The sequence below is a fragment of the Palaemon carinicauda genome, chromosome 27 (genome assembly GCF_036898095.1).
Source record: "Palaemon carinicauda isolate YSFRI2023 chromosome 27, ASM3689809v2, whole genome shotgun sequence".
Classification (NCBI taxonomy): Eukaryota; Metazoa; Arthropoda; class Malacostraca; order Decapoda; family Palaemonidae; genus Palaemon; species Palaemon carinicauda.
In genome coordinates, this window is record NC_090751.1 from 86,327,654 (window position 1) to 86,346,113 (window position 18,460).

General features: G+C 50.2%; 1 protein-coding gene and 1 pseudogene across 1 annotated transcript in view; both read right to left on the reverse strand.

Moving 5' to 3' along the window:
- LOC137620785 (deubiquitinase OTUD6B-like) overlaps positions 1-18,460 on the reverse strand; it is a 152,735-nt gene that overhangs the window by 48,472 nt on the left and 85,803 nt on the right. The window lies entirely within an intron of this gene.
- Positions 17,478-17,596, reverse strand: LOC137621263 (5S ribosomal RNA; annotated as a pseudogene).

The following is an 18,460-nucleotide window of genomic DNA, read 5'->3' on the forward strand; positions in this document are numbered from 1 at the left end:
ACCAGGTGCCTGCCCGAAGGATCTGGCCCACTGCCATGTTCTTCTCAAAGGCTAAAGAAGTGCTTAGGCCTCTAATGTCATGTGGCCTAGGAGTACCTGGCAGGGTCAGTCTCTCCTCATTATAGGCCCTGGCAATAACTTGTCTCAACCAAAAGGAGATGGTATTCTTCGATACCTGCTTCTTCGTAACACCCGTAGAGACGAAAAGACTTTTGATACCCGGCCGGAGATGTACAGTCCTCTCAAGGTACTTCCTAATGGCACGGACGGGGCACAACTTCAAATCCTCTGGATTCCCTGTCTTAGGAATGGCTGGTATTGAGAATCCCTCGAACTTTGGATCCCAGACTGCTGGATTCTGAGTTTTTGCCACGAAAGAAGGGACGAACTTGAGGGAGATTTCTCTCCACCCCTTCGAATGAGAGACGTCGTAAGACAGCCCATGGATCTCTCCTAATCTCCTCGTAGAGGCCAAGGCCAACAAAAAGACCGTCTTGAGAGTGAGATCCCTGTCTACTATATCCTTCAGTGGTTCGAACGGGGGTCTACTTAACATTTTCAGAACCCTTGCCAAGTCCCACTGAGGCACCCTAGCGGTTTGAGGAGGGCAGGCTTGTTCAAAGCTCCTGATAAGCATAGAGATGTGTCTAGAGGAGCCCGGGTCGATGCCCCTCAGAAGGAAGACTTGACCCAAGGCTGCACGTAACCCTTTTATAGCTGGAATTGACATCCCCACTTCGTCTCTGAGATGTACTAAAAAATCTGCGATATCTGGGACCGAAGCTTTGAGGGGCTTGATGTTCTTTGAAGCACACCACTTCGTAAAAGCGGCCCATTTTGCTTGGCAAACCGCTGCCGACGATCATCTCAGATAACGTGACATCTTTTCTGCAGTTCCTGACGAATATCCTTCCTTCCTCAGGAGTCGCTCGATAGTCTCCAGGAGTGAAAGCGTAGCGACTGCGGGTTGTCGTGGAACCTGAGAAAGTGTGGCTGCTGTAGAAGATCTGGCCTGTCGGGAAGCGGCCACGGAGGAAGACATGCCGGGTCTTTTAGATCCACGAACCACTCCCTCTCCGCCACCAGGGAGCTACCAAAGTCATCCTTTCGGGCAGCCCTTACTCTGTTGAGCACTTGCCTGATCAACGTGAAGGGGGGAAATGCGTACACGTCGAGGTTGTCCCATTTGTGCTGAAAGGCATCTTCCAAGGCCACCTTTAGGTCTAGGACACGAGAACAAAACACGGGGAGTTGTGCGTTCAGCGTGGTTGCAAAGAGGTCCATTACTGGGAACCCCATCTTTGAATGATGAGCCTGGCTACTTCCGGGAGGAGGGACCAATCTGTTCCCACTATCTGTCCCATCCTACTGAGACCGTCGGCTAGGACGTTCTTCTTTCCTGGGATGAACCTTGCCGAAATTACTATCTGGTTCGACTCTGCCCAATCCAGGATCTCTAGAGCGAGATCGCACAACTCCTTTGACTTGAGGCCTCCTTGTTTCTTTACGTACGCAACTACTGTGGCGTTGTCGCACAACAACGCCACAGTGTTTCCCCTTAGTAGTTCGATGAACTGCAGGCAAGCTTTTTGGACCCTTCAACTCCAGGACATTGATGTGTAGGCCTTTCTCCACGTCCGTCCAGGTTCCTCTCGCCGTCTCGTTGAGGAGATGTGCTCCCCACCCCTCGTTGGAGGCGCCTGTGAATAGGAGCATCTCGGGAGGCTCGGTCGCGAAGGGCATCCCCTTGAGCGTATTCGACCGGCACTGCCACCACTCCAGGGAGGGTATTGTGTCTGGCAGGACTGGGATTAATTTTTGGGGTGAGTCCAGTTGGTTCCAGCAACCCTTCAAGTTCCATTGGATGCTCCTGAGCCTGAGCCTCCCTTGGGGAACCAGTTTCTCTAATGACACCAGATGACCTATTAGCCTTTGCCAGTCCTTGGCTCTCCTGGGTTGCCCTGAAAGGAAAGGCAGAAGGATCTTTACTAGGTTGTTCACACGGTCCTCTGACGGAAAGGCCTTCACTAGTCGGGAACCCAGTGTCATCCCCAAGTAGGTCATCCTGGTGGAGGGCGACAGGTTCGATTTTTCTGGGTTGATCATGATACCCAGATCCTTGCAAAATTGAAGCAGCTTTACACCTTGCTCCCTCAAAACGTCCTCTGAGGAGGAAAGGAGCAACCAGTTGTCTAGGTACCGGATGAGGCGAATACCCCGCTCGTGAGCCCACACCGAAACTGTCGTGAAGACTCTCGTGAATACCTGGGGAGCTGTTGACAAACCGAAGCAGAGGGTCTTGAATTGCAGGATCTGGGCACCCCACTTCCCCCGGAGAAACTTTCTGCTTGAGGGGAGGACCGGGATTTGAAAGTATGCGTCCTTGAGGTCTATGGTCATCATGTAGTCTTTTTCCCTCAAGGACTGCAAGACCGACTTCGGAGTGTCCATTTTGAAGTCCGTCTTGCAAACAAACTTGTTGAGAGCTGACAGGTCTATCACCGGTCTCCATCCCCCTGTCGCTTTTTCTACCAGAAATAGTCGGCTGTAGAAACCTGGCCCCGGATGTAGGACCTCTTCCATGGCACCCTTCTCCAACATTGTGGACACTTCTTCCTGAAGGGCCGCCCTCTTCAATTGGGTCCTTGGGTGCCAGCCACTCCGTCAGGCTGGCCGGAATCAAAGATGGAGGTTCCGTTAAGAACAGGAGTCTGTACCCTTCTTTCAGTACGGATACTGTCCAGGGCTCCGCTCCGTGAGCCCTCCATGCTTGCCAATATTGTCTGAGACATCCCCCAACCTGAGGCTTGGGCAGGAGTAGGGGGCCTCCCACTCTATCTCCTCCTGGAGGAGTGGCCTGAACGTCCTCTCCTGGAAGCTGAATAAGCCGTCCTAAAAGAGGCAGACGCCGCTGGAGCTCCTCTACGGGGGGGGGGGGGGGGGGGGGGGGGCTGTGGTGCTGGAGCCCAAGAGGAAGCTGGGGCGTCTCTCCTCGTCAGGCTAGGAGAGGCATGAGAAGTAGTGGGCCCATCTGATGTTGACCTCTTGTAGGAGGGCCTCCTTACGGGTTGAGGCCTGGGAGTGCTCACCTCCTTCCGTTTTGCAACCTTCTCCATTAGCTCCTCCAGCTGTTTTAACGGGAACAAGGAGTCACCCCACACAGGAAGGCTCCTCAAAGCCCTCGCCTCTCTGTCCGGAATCTTCCGGGAAAGCTTCGCCAAGATAGTATCCCGTTTCCGAAGTACCCAGTTCGCTGAAAGGGCAAGGGACTGATATGTCAAGAACTTCAAAGTCTTGCCCCCGGAGATGATAAGCTCCTTCAGTAGGTTTTGTTGCTCCAGGTCCGTCAAGTCATAGGTGGCCTGCACCCCTACCAGCGTGGAGGCCCACCAGTCCAACCAAGAGGCGACGTGTACAAAGTCTTTCGACATTTCTTCCATCATCGCCGCCTCCGACTGCGAAAAGCAAATCGGGGCCGATGAGGCCCTGTCTTCTGGGGCACCCTGTCCCAGAACTTCTAGGGAAGGCTCTATCTTGCAGGCTCCCGGTCGCTGCTATTCCGGAACATAAAACTTACTCTGAGACCTGAGTCCCTGTAGTAACTTTGAGGAGCTCTGTGACTTGGGAGCCTCTGCATTGCCCGCCACAATCTTATCCACGTGAGCCCGTCCCAGGACTAGATCTCTGGCTACAGGCAGGGCCAGGGAGGTTTTCTGCTGCACGGGTGCCTCCATCAACCGACTCAGGCTGGACCTCCAGAAGTCCTCGTCGGCTGGAACAGGTTCCTCAATACGATGATGCCTGCGTATCAGGCCTATCACTCTTCGATACGCCGAGTCCTCGGTCGGGGAACCTTCCCTACCGTCAGCAACACCTTCTGTCTGATCCCGAGGAGCCAGGTCACCGGGCGCTGCGGCTCTGGATCAACGGGCACCCCCCTGCGGTGGTAGCGGTTTGCTCCCATGGAAACCTCCGCACTAGGGCCGGGTGTCGGGACGGGAATCGTCGTGTCGGCGAGAACTACCGTCCGCAGAATATCCTTGGAGGACGAGGACGCGGTTTCCGTGGGCTGTCCCGACGGAGGAAACCGTACCTGTGAGTCCAAAGGCCGAGCCAGCTGTGCCGACCTGACCAGGCTGCCCGTCCGAAGGCACGGCTCCCCCCTCTGGGCGGGATGTGCCGGAAGCTTCGCGGTCTTACGCCTGCCTGAAGAGGCCTTCTCGCATTGCTCCCTGTGAGGGTCATACTTGCGGCTGGTCGAGGGTCTTCGTGGCGAATAATCCCTAGACCGTCGGCTAAGGGAACGTTTGAAAATCACTCCTGCGGGGAACGAAGACCCATTCACCACCGGGGGACCTACTCTTCCTGTACTTCCTTCGCGGTGATCTAGATCGTTTCCTACTGTATCTCGAGTGGGACCTTGAGCGGGAACGCTTGCTCCTGGATCGCTCCCTCCGCCGTCGGCACCTCCTCCTCGCTTCACCTTCTGAAGAGACCGAAGAACCTCCCTCCGAAAAACCCGACGATACTGTACAACCCGAACGACGGACGGGAGCGGGGGCCACGGAGGTCTTCGCGACCTGTTGAGTTCCAGAGGTCGAGGGTTGTAGAAAAGAATCCGGAACCGCCGTCAGAGGAGCTGGAAAGGAGGTCGGTCGCACTACACTTGGGAACAAGGTATCCAGGCCCTCTTCCATCTGCAACGGGGACCTACCTGGCGTTTTAGGGAGCCTCCACCCGAAGGGTTCACCTACCGTAGAGTCTAATTTCTCCTGGACGCTACCAGCCGCTGAAGTACCTGAAACACAGGCCCAAGAAGCGGGCGAAGAGATAGGTACAGCGTTACTACTCCACATGGGGTCGGAGGAGGAGACGTGCCCCCCAATCACAAGGGCAGAGTCTCCAGAACCCCCAGACACAGCACTATCAGGCTCCCCACTAGCCTAAGAAGGCCCAGCAACCCCCACATCATATAAATTAGACTCCTGGGAAAGAGCCCTCGGCACTTTCCCTGCAACGGACTTACCTCGTCCCCTACCTTGGGTAGGGGAAGAAGAGACAGAAGCCCCGTCGGACCGTCCACCTGGCGACGGTAACGGCGAAGAGATGCTTGAATTCCTGGGAGATCGTTTCGATGATTTCTTCTTTTTCGTTCCATAACGCACCCACTGGATCTCATTCCAGTTAACACACTCATCGCACGTATCCGACGGCGAACACACTCTGCCTCTACAGGAAGAGCAAAGGGAATGAGGGTCCACTTCTGGCTTGGAAAGGAACGCTCCACACGACTTTCCAGCTCTAGGCCCGGGACAACGGCGGATCTGCTCCATCGCAACACAACCACAAGACACAGGCACGAAGGGAATAAACAAGGAATTCACTTGAGAAACACAAGGGATGGGAGTGAACACGCGAGAACACAAGGGAAAAGCACAGAGATACCACGTGGTAACCACGTGGGACACATGAGTCGGGACACAAAGGGTCGTAAGGGAATGAGAGCGGCGTGATGGTATCACGACGCGACCAGAGAACTTACTGACGAGCGAGACCCAAGCTAACGCTGACCTAGCTCAGGTCTACCCTCAGGGCACGTTCTCCTTACTCCTGGGTTAGTCCTCCACAGAAAACGGAGGTAGGGTAGACTACACAAAACTCTGGTCGGTTGAGAGGAGATTCCAGGTACTTTAACTCCTAAGAAAGTAGTTCGAGGTAAGTCTCTGTGTTGGAGCATAGCCGTTTTTTGCAAGGACGTACCAGTACGTACATGGGGGTAAAGGGATGAGTTTTGTGAAACGTACCAGTACATCCTTTGGGGGTAAATGGGTTAATAATTGGCTAAAATCATAGAGAAGGAATAGAATATGACATTACACATTACTCATTATCAGAGACAAATATTGCTAAGGAAATTAATCAATACAGTACACGTACTTCTTTACGTAAAATGCAAATTATTCGAAGACAATTGATCGAAAACAATTATTCGAATGGAAATTTGTTCAAAAGAAAGTTATTCCATAAGACAATTATACGAAATGATAACTATTCGAAAGATATGCAATTGTGGTCTAATAGTGAGATACGATACAGATTCAAATTTAGCTTTAAGAATTCGAATGCTACTCGCCCTAGCCTCTAGACAAAGTTACTGAATCATTTCGAGCATTATTGTATTCAAATATATATCCTTCAATCGTAAATCCTGTTTTATATCATTTCGTAGATCCATGGATTGGTCGTCTTTCAAGACGTCATCAACGTGGTCCTATGTTTGAAACAAGTATGTGGTCTTGTTTTGAGCGAGTCACTACTGATTTCCATAGGACTAACAATGCTCTTGAAGGATGGTACAGGGCTTTTTTACACCTAATGTCATCTCATCATCTTACAATATGGAAGTTCCTAGATGCTCTAAAAAGAGAGCAGGATTTGCAAGATATTCATATTGTGGATATAAGAGCAGGAAGCACATAGGTGAAGAGTTCCAAGAAATAGTGATTTAAATAAAAGGCTAAAAAATTAGTGACAACTTTTGATGAGTATTCAGTATTTGAGTATTTGTGTGTTGTACAGCATAACTTGCATTTATAAGTAATTTTTTTCTATTATGAATTTATTTTAATAATGAAAAATCACAAATTTTAAGTAATTTGTATTTTTCCTAACAGCACTTACCTCAAACTATTTTCTTAGAAGTATCTGGGATCTCCTCCCAACCGACCAGAGTTTTGTGTAGTTTACCCTACTCCCGTTTTCTGTGAGGATTAACCTCAGGTGGAGTGATACACGCCCTGAGGCTAACCCCGGGTCAGGGAGCATGCTTTCGCAGATCTCGACCTCCAGTAAGTTCTTGGTAGCTTATGTTCTTAAGAGGTCCAGTAAGGCACTCGGGGAAGGAAGGGTGGGCCATTACTCGAAAGTAGTTTGAGGTAAGTACTGTTAGGAAAAATACATATTACTTAAAATTTGTGATTTGTTCCAACACGGAGTACTTACCTCGAACTACTTTCTTGGGAGACTTACACTTTAGGAGGTGGGAGTGGCCTTCCAGACCTAGAGACTGAGCTAAGCATGATCAGGGGAACCTAGATAGGAGGCTAGGTTCTGTTGCCATTCATGAAACACGGAAAATATGGAAATAACTACACAAAAAGCTCTAACTTACTGTCTAAGTAACTCACCTCTGCAAGAATTCCTTGGAGACATGTCCTTCCAATGATTGCGTGTCTTGAAACAGGCTCAGGGGGACTACCTGAGTACATCTTCGAGCGGAAAAAGGGGAAGGAAGAACAAGGGGGTTAAGGAACGAACCTGTGTCTCTTGGTCTTAACATCCGGGGGGCGATGTCGTCAAACCGTTTGGAGCGCGGAGATGACGGTTCCTATTGAGAATCGTCCAGGGACTTCCTCGAATAGTCCTTTAGGTAGTGAGCCGTGAAGGTCGACTGGCTAGACCAAGTGCCAGCTCTCAGGATTTGGCCCACCGCCATATTCTTTTCGAATGCTAACGAGGTACTTACACCCCTAATGTCGTGGGGCCTGGGCTTGCCCGGCAGGGGAATTCCCGCACTGCTGTATGCCCTGATAATCACCTGCCGCAGCCAGAAGGAGATGGTGTTCTTCGAGATTGGCTTCTTCACTGGGCCTGAGGAGACAAACAGAATTTTGATATTAGGCCGAAGTTTAGCCGTCCTCTCTAGGTATTTCCTTATTGCCCTGACAGGGCACAGCTTTAAGTCTTTCGGGTTGTCCGAACGGGGAATTGCTGGTATTGAGAAGCCCTCAAACCTGGGATCCCACACAGCTGGATTCTGGGTCTTCGCTACAAAGGATGGTACAAACTTGAAGGAAGCCTCTCTCCAACCCTTCGAGTGCGAGACCTCGTAAGACAGTCCATGAATTTCCCCTGCCCTTTTTGCTGAGGCCAAAGCAAGCAGGAAAACAGTCTTGAGGGTGAGATCTTTGTCCACGATGCCTTTTAGGGGTTCGAACGGGGGTTCTGATAACATCCCTAGGACCCTGGCCACATCCAACTGTGGCACCCTAAAGACTTGAGGGGGTCATGCCAGCTCGAAACTCTTGATGAGCATCGAGATATGTCTAGAGGCTCCCAAGTCGATGCCCTTCAGGAGGAAAACTTGGCCTATCGCTGCACAGACTCCCTTGATGGCCGGAATAGACATGCTGACCACGTCCCTGAGATAGACCAAGAAGTCCGCAACCTCCGGGATGGAGGCCTTCAGTGGCTTGATGTTCCTGGAGGAGCACCACTTAGTGAAAGTGGCCCACTTTGCCTGGTAGACCGCTGCAGACGAACGTCTCAGGTACCCTGACATCCTTGTTGCTGTCTTCGACGAATAGCCTTCCTTCCTCAGGAGACGCTCGATAACCGAGGGTTCTCGTGGAACCTTTGAAAGTGGGGCTGCCGGAGAAGGTCTGGCCTGTCCGGGAGGGGCCAAGGTGGAAGACGCGCTAGTTCCTTTAGATCTACGAACCATTCTCTCTCTGGCCAACAAGGCGTTACCAAAGACATCTTCAGGTTGTGGGCCCTCCTTACTCTGTTGAGCACTTTGCCTGTGCATCGCGAAGGGAGGGAAGGCGTAGACGTCGAGATTGTCACAAGGGTGCTGGAAGGCGTCCTCTAATGCTGCTCTTGGGTCTGGCACAGGAGAACAAAACATGGGGAGCTGTGCATTCAGTCTTGTCGCAAAGAGGTCCATCACTGGCGATCCCCATTTTATGATGATGATTTTTGCTACTACTGGGTGTAGGGACCACTCGGCACCTACTACTTGTCCCATCCTGCTGAGGCCATAGGCCAGGACGTTCCTTTTTCCTGGAATGAACCTTGCTGAGATCCTGATCGGCTCCGCCTCGGCCCATTCCAGAAGTTCCAACGTGAGGTCGCACAACTCCTTCGATTTTAGTCCTCCCTGCTTCTTTATGTAGGTCACCACCGTGGCGTTGTCGCACATCAATGCCATGGTGTTCCCCCGGAGTAGATTGACGAACTCTAGGCACGCCCTTCGAACTGCCCTCATTTCTAGGACGTTTATGTGTTGAGCCTTCTCCTCGTCCGTCCATTTTCCTCTTGCTGACCTTCCGAGGAGGTGGGCACCCCAACACCCCTTGGATGCGTTCCGTGAAGAGGAGCATCTCGGGAGGGTCGGCTGCGAAGGGCATTCCCTTGAGTGTGTTCGATCTGCTGCGCCACCACTCCAGGACTTCCTTTGTTTCCGGGAGAAAAGGAATCACTTTGTGAGGGGAGTGCCTCTGGTTCCAGAGCTCCCTCAGATTCCACTGGGTCCCCCTGAGCTTGAGCCTCCCCTGGGGGACCAGTTTTCAACGATACGAGATGTCCTATCAATCTTTGCCAGTCCTTCGCTCCCCTGGGCTGGTCCGACAGGATGGGACAGAGGATCTGGTCCAAGCTGTCTAGTCTCTCGGCGGAAGGGAAGGCTCTCGCCAACCGGGAGTCCAAGACCATCCCGAGGTAGGTCATCCTGGTGGAGGGTATCAGTTGAGACTTCTCCAGGTTGATGATGATCCCCAGGACATTGCAGAACCGCAGAAACTTTGCGCCTTGCTTTCTCAGTACTTCCCCTGAGGCTGAAAGTAACAACCAGTCGTCCAGTTACCGAATCAGGCGGATGCCCTGTCCGTGTGCCCATACTGAGACTGTTGTGAAGACCCTCGTGAAGACTTGAGGAGCTGTGGACAGCCCGAAGCAGAGGGTCTTGAACTGCAATGTCTGGGCACCCCATCTTACCCTTAGGTACTTCCTGCTGGAGGGGTGCACTGGGATTTGGAAGTATGCGTCCTTGAGGTCTATGGACATCATGAAGTCCCCTTCCCTCAGGGACGCCAGGACCGACTTCGGGGTGTCCATCTTGAAGTCGGTCTTGCACACAAACTTGTTGAGGACTGAGAGGTCTATGACGGGTCTCCAACCTCCCGTTCCCTTCTCCACCAAGAAGAGTCTGCTGTAGAACCCCTATCCCGAATCCTGGACTGGTTCTATCGCCCCTTTTGCCAACATCGCCGAGATTTCCTCTTGCAGAGCTGTCCTCCTTAAGGGGTCCTTTGGAGCCAACCACTCTACCCGTAGGTCTGGTATTAGGGGCGGAGGGTCCGCTAGGATGGGTAGCCTGTACCCTTCTTTCAGAACTGTTACGGTCCACGGGTCTGCACCGTGGTCTTTCCATGCATGCCAAAAATGTCTGAGGCATCCCCCAACCTGAGGCTTGGGCAGGAGTAGGGGGCCTCTCTCCCTATCTCCTTCTGGAGGAGCGGCCTGCACACCCTCTCCTGGCTGCCGCGTAGGACGGTCTAAAGGAGGACTGGGTTGACGATGTTCCCCTACGGGAGGGCTGCAAAGGTTGTGACCAAGCCGTCGCTGGGGCATCTCTCCTGGGCTGACTAGGCGAGGCTCGAGGCGGAGAAGGAGCATCGGAAGAGGTCCTTCTGTGGATGGGTCTTCTCACTGACTGGGGTCTGAGATCACCCACGTCTTTCCGTTTCCTGACCCTTTCCATTATTTCTTCTGCTGCCTTCAGGGGGAAAAGGGAATCGTCCCATAGTGGCAGGTTTCTCAGGGCTCTCACTTCTCTGTCTGGAATCCGTCTGGTAATCTTAATAAGGACTGTATCCCTCCTCCGTAGGAACCAGTTGGCGGCTAGAGCTTCCTTCTGGGGGACCTGGAGCGTCTACCCCCGTGGCGAGACCTGGAGCGTGAGCGGAAACAAGAATGTCTCCTCTGGGATCTCTCACGTTGTCTTCGGGACTTCTTACGGGCCCCGCCCTCCGAGGAACAGGAACTCGTTATGGCTGACGAGTCTGACGATGCGTCGTAACTCGCCGGCGGGGCGGGTGAGCGAAGCTCGGCAAGGGGAATAACCCGACGACCGGCGGAAGACGAGCGCTGCAGGAAGACGTTTGGTATAATGTAGTCGACGGCGCTGGAGGGGAGTGTAGGCGATCTTCGATGGGGAACCAGGTTCCACAGCCTTCCTCCATTCTCAAAGGGGACCTGTAGGGTGTCCTCGAAGGTACCCACCCAAGGGAGTCGGATGGGGGTGAGTCGTCCTTCTCGGCGGCACCCTCGGCTGTGGAGGTACCTGAAAAACACGCCCAAGAGGCGGGAGAAGATGCAGTAACAATTTTACCCCACATAGGGTCATCTGAAGAGACGTGCACCACAGGTACCAGGGCTCCGTCCACAGAACACACACTCGTCCCTCCCTCAGGCCCCTCACTTGCCTGGAATGACGCCACTACCCCACTCTCCTGCAATACAGACTCCTGGGGAAGAGCCGCCGGCTTCTTCCCCGCAACGGACTTACCTCGTCCCCTACTCTGGGTAGGGTAAGGTGGTATGGAGGCTCGCCCTGATGACGCTCCTGGAGACGTAAGGGGAAAGGAGATACTCACCTTCTTCTTCTTCGTGCCGAAGTGCACCCAATGAACTTCGTTCCACGATTCGCACTCCGGGCACGCGTCCGTAGGGGAACACACTCTGCCCCTACATAACGAACACAAGGAGTGCGGGTCTACCTCCGGTTTCGAAAGAAAAGCGGCACACGATTTTCCGGCCATAGGCCCAGGACAACGGCGGGGATGCTCCATTACGCATTAGTAACACACCGTAAGACACAGGAACGCAAGGGAAGGAATAAGGGAAGCACAAAGGTACCACGTGGGACTGCGGAGACACAAGGGAAGGATACAAGTACACCACGTGGAGACCACGCGAGACACAAAGGGTCACACTGGGATAAGGAGGGCGTCGAGATGTTAACGCGACGCGACCAGAGAACTTACTGGAGGTCGAGATCTGAGAAAGCATGCTCCCTGACCCGGGGTTAGCCTCAAGGCGCGTATCACTCCGCCTGAGGTTAACCCTCACAGAAAACGGGAGTAGGGTAAACTACACAAAACTCCTGTCGGTTGGGAGGAGATCCCAAATACTCCTAAGAAAGTAATTCGAGGTAAGTACTCCGTGTTGGAACAATTTGTGTTTAAAAGCATTCTCTTTTGTATACTAGGATTTTTGTATTCTTAACACCTTTGTTTGAATAAAGAATTTTTCATTTCAAATTATCATCATTTTGAATAATTGTCCTTTCTAATAACTTTCTCTCTAACAAGCTTCCATTCAAAAAACTGTTTTTCGGATAATTGTTTTTGAATAATTGTTTACAATTACCGGTAGTTGTTTTCAAACAATGTTCACGTAATCCTTCTCTAATAATTAAAGTAACATAAACTTTTCAATGCAGAAAGTAAGTACATGGCTAGACAATGGGAAGGCGCCTACTGAAGAAACACTATTTCTTACTGGATGTAGTACCAAGTTTTCATAGTCATTACCGATGAATCTCAAAAGAAAACGTATAATAGATCAACCCATCACTTAAATTAGTTGTATTTATTTAGTGTATGATGCCTGATGCTGGCAATCATTTTTGCTACAAAATTTGCAAATTTCTAAAACTATTGTATTCTTCCTAATTATACAAACCGGACTCCTTTAGTGGAAGTATTTTGCCTTAGCTGTGAATGACCATTTAACTTCTAACAAGGATGTAGTTATTAGTTAGTAGGTAGTAAGTTGGCCAGTGTACCAGCCACCCGTTGAGATGCTACTGCTGGAGAGTTATTGGATCGATGCTACTGCTGGAGACTTATTGGATCCTTTGACTAGCCAGACAATAATACATTAAATTCCTCTCTCTGGTTACGGCTTATTTTTCTTTGCCTACATACACACCCAATAGTCTGGCCTATTCCTTACAGATTCTCATCTTTCCTCATACACCTGACAACACTGAAGTTACCAAACACCTTTTCACTCAAGGGGCTAAGTAATGTACTGTAATTGTTCAGTGGCTACTTTCTTCTAGAACCTGTCTTGGGGTACAGTTCTCTTGCTTGAAGGTACACTCAGGCTCACTATTCTATCTTATCTTTTTTTCTCTTCCCCTTGTTTTTTTTTTTTTTTTTTTTTAAATGATGTTTTGGGCAGGCTTAATAGAAGGGCCATGGATACCTGGTGGTTTATCAAGAAGTTGTCTCTTCCTTATTTGATTCTTTTTCAGTTCTCAAAACCATCCTTACTGTCCTCCATTCAGTTGAAGTGGCTATCCTGGAGGATATTTAGCCTTGCATGGTGTATCGGCTCCGCCATATTGACCAGTTTTTCCGACTTTTCTATAGTCTATGGGTTTGATCAATCACTTTATTTATATTTCTGTACATATTGTTTTTGTTTTTATTCTTGTTAATCTAGTTTTTAAGCATGATGTCTCTTTTTATTACCATTAACCCTAATGCTGTCTGTAGACACTGAGTGAAATCTGGGACCAGTACGTCCTAGATTTCGTCAATGTCGTCTATTGTATTGCAATATTCGTGCTCTTCATGCAAATATTCAAGACCTTTCAGTTTCATCAAGACAGTATGACATTCTTTTGTGCTCAGAAACTTTGGTTTCTAATAAGAGGCACTTATCTGAGCTCCTTATAACTGGTTTTAAGAAGCCAATAATTTTGAAACGGGATGCCATTTCTACGGCCAGGGGAATGGCGGTGTATATTATGACTGAGTACCCTGCTTCTCAAAAGTCCTACTATGAATGTGGATGTCATGAGATTCAGGTAATAAAAGTTTATGGCAGGCATAGAAACTTCTATTTGTGTTCGATCTACTGGAATCCAGAACCTACACACCGATGAATTGCTTCACTTTCACTTAGAGGTAGGACTTGTCTTGGGGGACAGGGCTGTCGGGCAAATATATGTAAATAGCTAAGGTTTGTATGGTTACGAAAAATACAAATTATCTTTGAATTTGTCATTTGTTCCGTAACCGAAATACAAACCACGCTATTTACATTGGGCGACTTACCCCTTAGGAAGGGTGGAAAGTCCCCAGCCATTCTGGCTTTGGCTTTACCAGGGGACTCAGAATCCGAGTGAGTCGCACTCAAGAAAAGGAGTCCCTGCACCTCACAAGTTCCTTGCTCCACAAGGAACCGTGTGGCCTATATAAGCTTGTGTGTGAAGGAAGAAGTGTGACCCGTCCTAGGCAGTTGGCCTGGCGTTCCAGAAGGAACTCTGGGTTAGGACGTTCCCAATACCACCTCGTCAGGGTATGGGGTACGCGGCAGTATTGACTCAATACTCGGAACATAAGGAAGCATGGTTTACCTGCAGAGGTTTGAGGTCAGCTATGCAGACCCAAGGATACTGCTTCCCAGTAGAGGGGATGATGAAGAAAGAAGTAAGGGCCAGACATACTTCTTTCGTTCATGCAGACTAAAACCTGATAACAATGCCCTCAACCTTCTGCTACCTGTCCAAAAAGGAGCCTGAGGTTAGACCAGCTGTTGTGTAGCCACCACAGAGCGATAGAAACGTATCGAAACTCCTGTGGGTCACGCCCTGCAGGAAGCGGGCTGCGAAGATCATTAGACGCTTCCAGACTCCAGCTTGTAGCACCTGCGTCAGAGAGTAGTATTACTCGAAGGCGAGGGACGTTGCGATGTATTCGACATCGTGCTGTAGGGCGACGTGACGGGGGAGGGTCTGGATTCAGGTCGAGATGAATGTCCTTGAGTCCGAGCTGAAGAGGTATACTGGTGACTCTGCCCCGTGTCCTTCTTGTGCTCCTAACCCGGCTGTAACTGAGGACAAACTGCAGCTGTTCCCAAAGCTAACCTCTCGATTCCTTTACTGGCAAGAAGGAGAAGGTTTTGGGACATCAGATAGAGAATGGTGACTCGAAATCTTGAAGGAATTGGACAGAAGGGCTGGGGCCCAAAGATACTGAGTCTAGCCAACAACTCAGGAGCGAACCTGAATGTTGCCTTCCCCCATTTGTTAGAAAGGGCAGAGTCGTACGAGACCAAAAAGATTGCTTACACTCTGGCCGCGGCCAGAGTGAGCAGGAGCCCCAAAACGGAATACGATCAGAGGCCTGACGTAAAGGGTCTTGAGAAGATCTCTTAAGGCACTAAAAAGTCCAATCCATGCTCCATGTTGGAGGTCTCACTCCGACTAGGGCAGGGACGTTTGCAGCTTCGCATGAGCGAGGAAAGGTCCAGCGGGAAGGAAAAAGTTATTCCTTTAAGCCTGAAGGTCAGGGAAAGGCTGAGCGACAGGCTTCATTGCCGAGCGGAAAGGAGTTTCCTCCCGCCGAAAGGCAATAAGTTCGTTATTGCTGGAGAAGAGGCCTCAATGGAAGAGGTATATCTCCCACGACACCAACCACCGAAGACTCTCCACTTCGCCTGGAAGACCCCTGCAGATGACTATCGCAGATGACGCGACCTCCGTCCCGTGACTGTAGCGGGTTGTCTCTTCTTGAGGAGGAGGCGTAGTGTCTCCAGGCACGAAGCCGAAGCGACGCCCCGGCTCGTGAAAGATGTTGCAGTGTGGTTGTTTGAGTAGCCTGTGCCGTGGGAGGAGCTCTCCCGGGAGTTCCGTCAGGGGAAGCAGAGGGTCCAGAAACCGTTCTGCGTATAGTCCCAGTGGAGCTCTCAGGGCCATTGAAAGGTTGACAGACAACCTGGTCTTGTTGAGACCCACTCTCAACAGACAACAAAGGAGGGAAGACGCAGGTGTCGATGTTGTCCCACCATCACCGGAATGCATCTTGCCAAAGAGTCTCAGGGTCTGAGACTGGGGGGGAAGAACAACGGAAGCTTGAGGTTCCAAGCTGTCGCGATCAGGTCCCCCACGCCAGGACTTGCTGGTTACTCAAGGCCAAAGACCCCCAGGTACACTCTCTCTACAAGGCTCTGCTCGGATAGTCGGAGAGAACATTCCTCTGCCCGGAATGAGCGAGCCGATGGTGGTATTGAGAGGATCTCAAATCATCTCAGTATCTCTACTGCAAGATGCGAAGGTATGGAAATGCCACCCTTGCTGGTTAGAACACGCCAGTACCATGAAGTCGTCTCGCACGGAGCGACTCGGCAGGAGCTGTAGGATCTGTAGAGGGGCCATACTACGGCCCCTAAGCCTGCCTGAATGATGGAGAGGTATTCCTCAGGTCCTGACCATAGGCCTGGACCGGAATATGCCCCCCCCCCCTTTTCGAGTCCGAGAACAGCATAAAAAATGTGGGGAAAGGACGAGAATATACACTCCCATCAAGAGGTTCCATAGGTCAATCCCCCATTGCAGGTCTAATCGTCCCGCTGGTACCATAGGGGCCAGAAAGTCCGGTTAATCGTTGCTTCGAAACCATTAGAACTTGGGCCGCCCCACAGGGGACTTATCCTGAGGCGACCATTCGGAACTTTATTATTATTATTATTATTACTATCCAAGCTACAACCCCAATTGGAAAAGCAAGATGCTATAAGCCCAGGGGCTCCAACAGGGAAAAATAGCCCAGTGAGGAAAGGAAATAAGGAAACAAATAACTGAAGAGAACATATTAACAATAAATCATTCTAAAAAAAGTAACAACGTCATAACAGATATGTCATATATAAACTATTAACAACGTCAAAAACAAATATGTCATATATAAACTATAAAAAGACTCATGTCCGCCTGGTCAACAAAAAAGCATTCGCAACAACTTTGAACTTCTGAAGTTCTACTGATTCAACAACCCGATTAGGAAGATCATTCCACAACTTGGTAACAGCTGGAATAAAACTTCTTGAGTACTGCGTAGTATTGAGTCTTATGATGGAGAAAGCCTGGCTATTAGAATAAACTGCCTGCCTAGTATTACGAACAGGATAGAATTGTCCAGGGAGATCTGAATGTAAAGGATGGTCAGAGTTATGAAAAATCTTATGTAACATGCATAATGAACTAATTGAACGACGGTGCCAGAGATTAATATCTAGATCAGGAATAAGAAATTTAATAGACCGTAAGTTTCTGTCCAACAAATTAAGATGAGAATCAGCAGCTGAAGACCAGACAGGAGAACAATACTCAAAACAAGGTAGAATAAAAGAATTAAAACACTTCTTCAGAATAGATTGATCACCGAATATCTTAAAATACTTTCTCAATAAGCCAATTTTTTGTGCAATTGAAGAAGACACAGACCTTATATGTTTCTCAAAAGTAAATTTGCTATCGAGAAACACACCTAAAATTTTGAAAGAGTCATACAAATTTAAAGAAACATTATCAATACTGAGATCCGGATGTTGAGGAGCCACCGTCCTTGACCTACTTACAATCATACTTTGAGTTTTGTTAGGATTCAACTTCATACCCCATAATTTGCACCATGTACTAATTTTAGCTAAATCTCTATTAAGGGATTCACCAACCTTAGATCTACATTCAGGGGATGGAATTGATGCAAAGAGAGTAGCAATGAGGAAAGAGACCTAGGAAACGTTCCAAGGTAGGGCTGAAAGCTCTGCCCGACTGAAAACAGGTACTGCGACTCTCCTCAGCCTTGCCACAGTCAACGGAAAGGAAGGCTCGGAGGAGGCGGCAACAGAATCTGGTGTCCCCAGGCGGTCATCCATCCAAGTACCAACCAGACCCGACGTTGCTTAACCTCGCTGAACGGACGAGAAGCGGGGTTTCCAACGTGGTAAGGCCGTTGACTCAATATCATGGCTAGATACTCCAGATGTTGAGGCCGAAGAAGAGAAGGCTCCTAGCAAATTACCATGAACCCCCACTCATGGTAAGGATCCGGAAGCTTGTCCCGGCGTTGAAGAAGGTCGAACCCGAGCCTACCGGAGTTGACCAGACCTCCAAAAGGCGAAGGAGGCGGCAGCCTGCTCCCGAGCGGCCATGAGAAAAGCAGGGAGAGTTCTCTGGGGAAACACCTGCGATGACACGGCGGGATCGCCACACTGCATCTTAAGCAGGAATTCCTGTAGTCTAGGCTGAATTCCAAGAGCTTCCTGGAAGATGGATAGAATGGAAACAAAGTACCCGTCCTTCCGATCCAGGGCCTAAGGAGTCCTGTCGCCTCGTTACCAGTCTGATCGATTCTGCTGTTCCAAGCTGGACGAAGTTTGTTCGACAAACTTGATCAGAGCTGAGAGGTCGACTACGGAATTCCCGTCTCAGATACTTTCTTACGAGAAAGGATTGACTGAAGAAGCCGGGGGGTGAAGCCGTCGACCATCCTATGGAGGACCTTCTTCTAAGGCATGGATCATTCTGCCCAAACGGGCAAACTCTTGCCGACCCTATGGCATAGAGGTTCAGAGACACTGAATTCGCTGACAGAGAAGGCAGGCGCGATATCCTTGGCTGATCACGGAGATCGTACAGGAATGGGCACTGGGAAGCTGTTATCCGGATGAGTAACCTTAGGCATCCTACCAGCGTGAAACCTGCAAGGGGGGGTTGCCAATCCTAGAGTTCGTGAGCTCTGCCGCTCCCTCTAGGATTATGCCCCCCCTGGAGAGCCTCCCGTGCTACCTGTTCCTGACAGGAGGGGACTGCTATTGGACA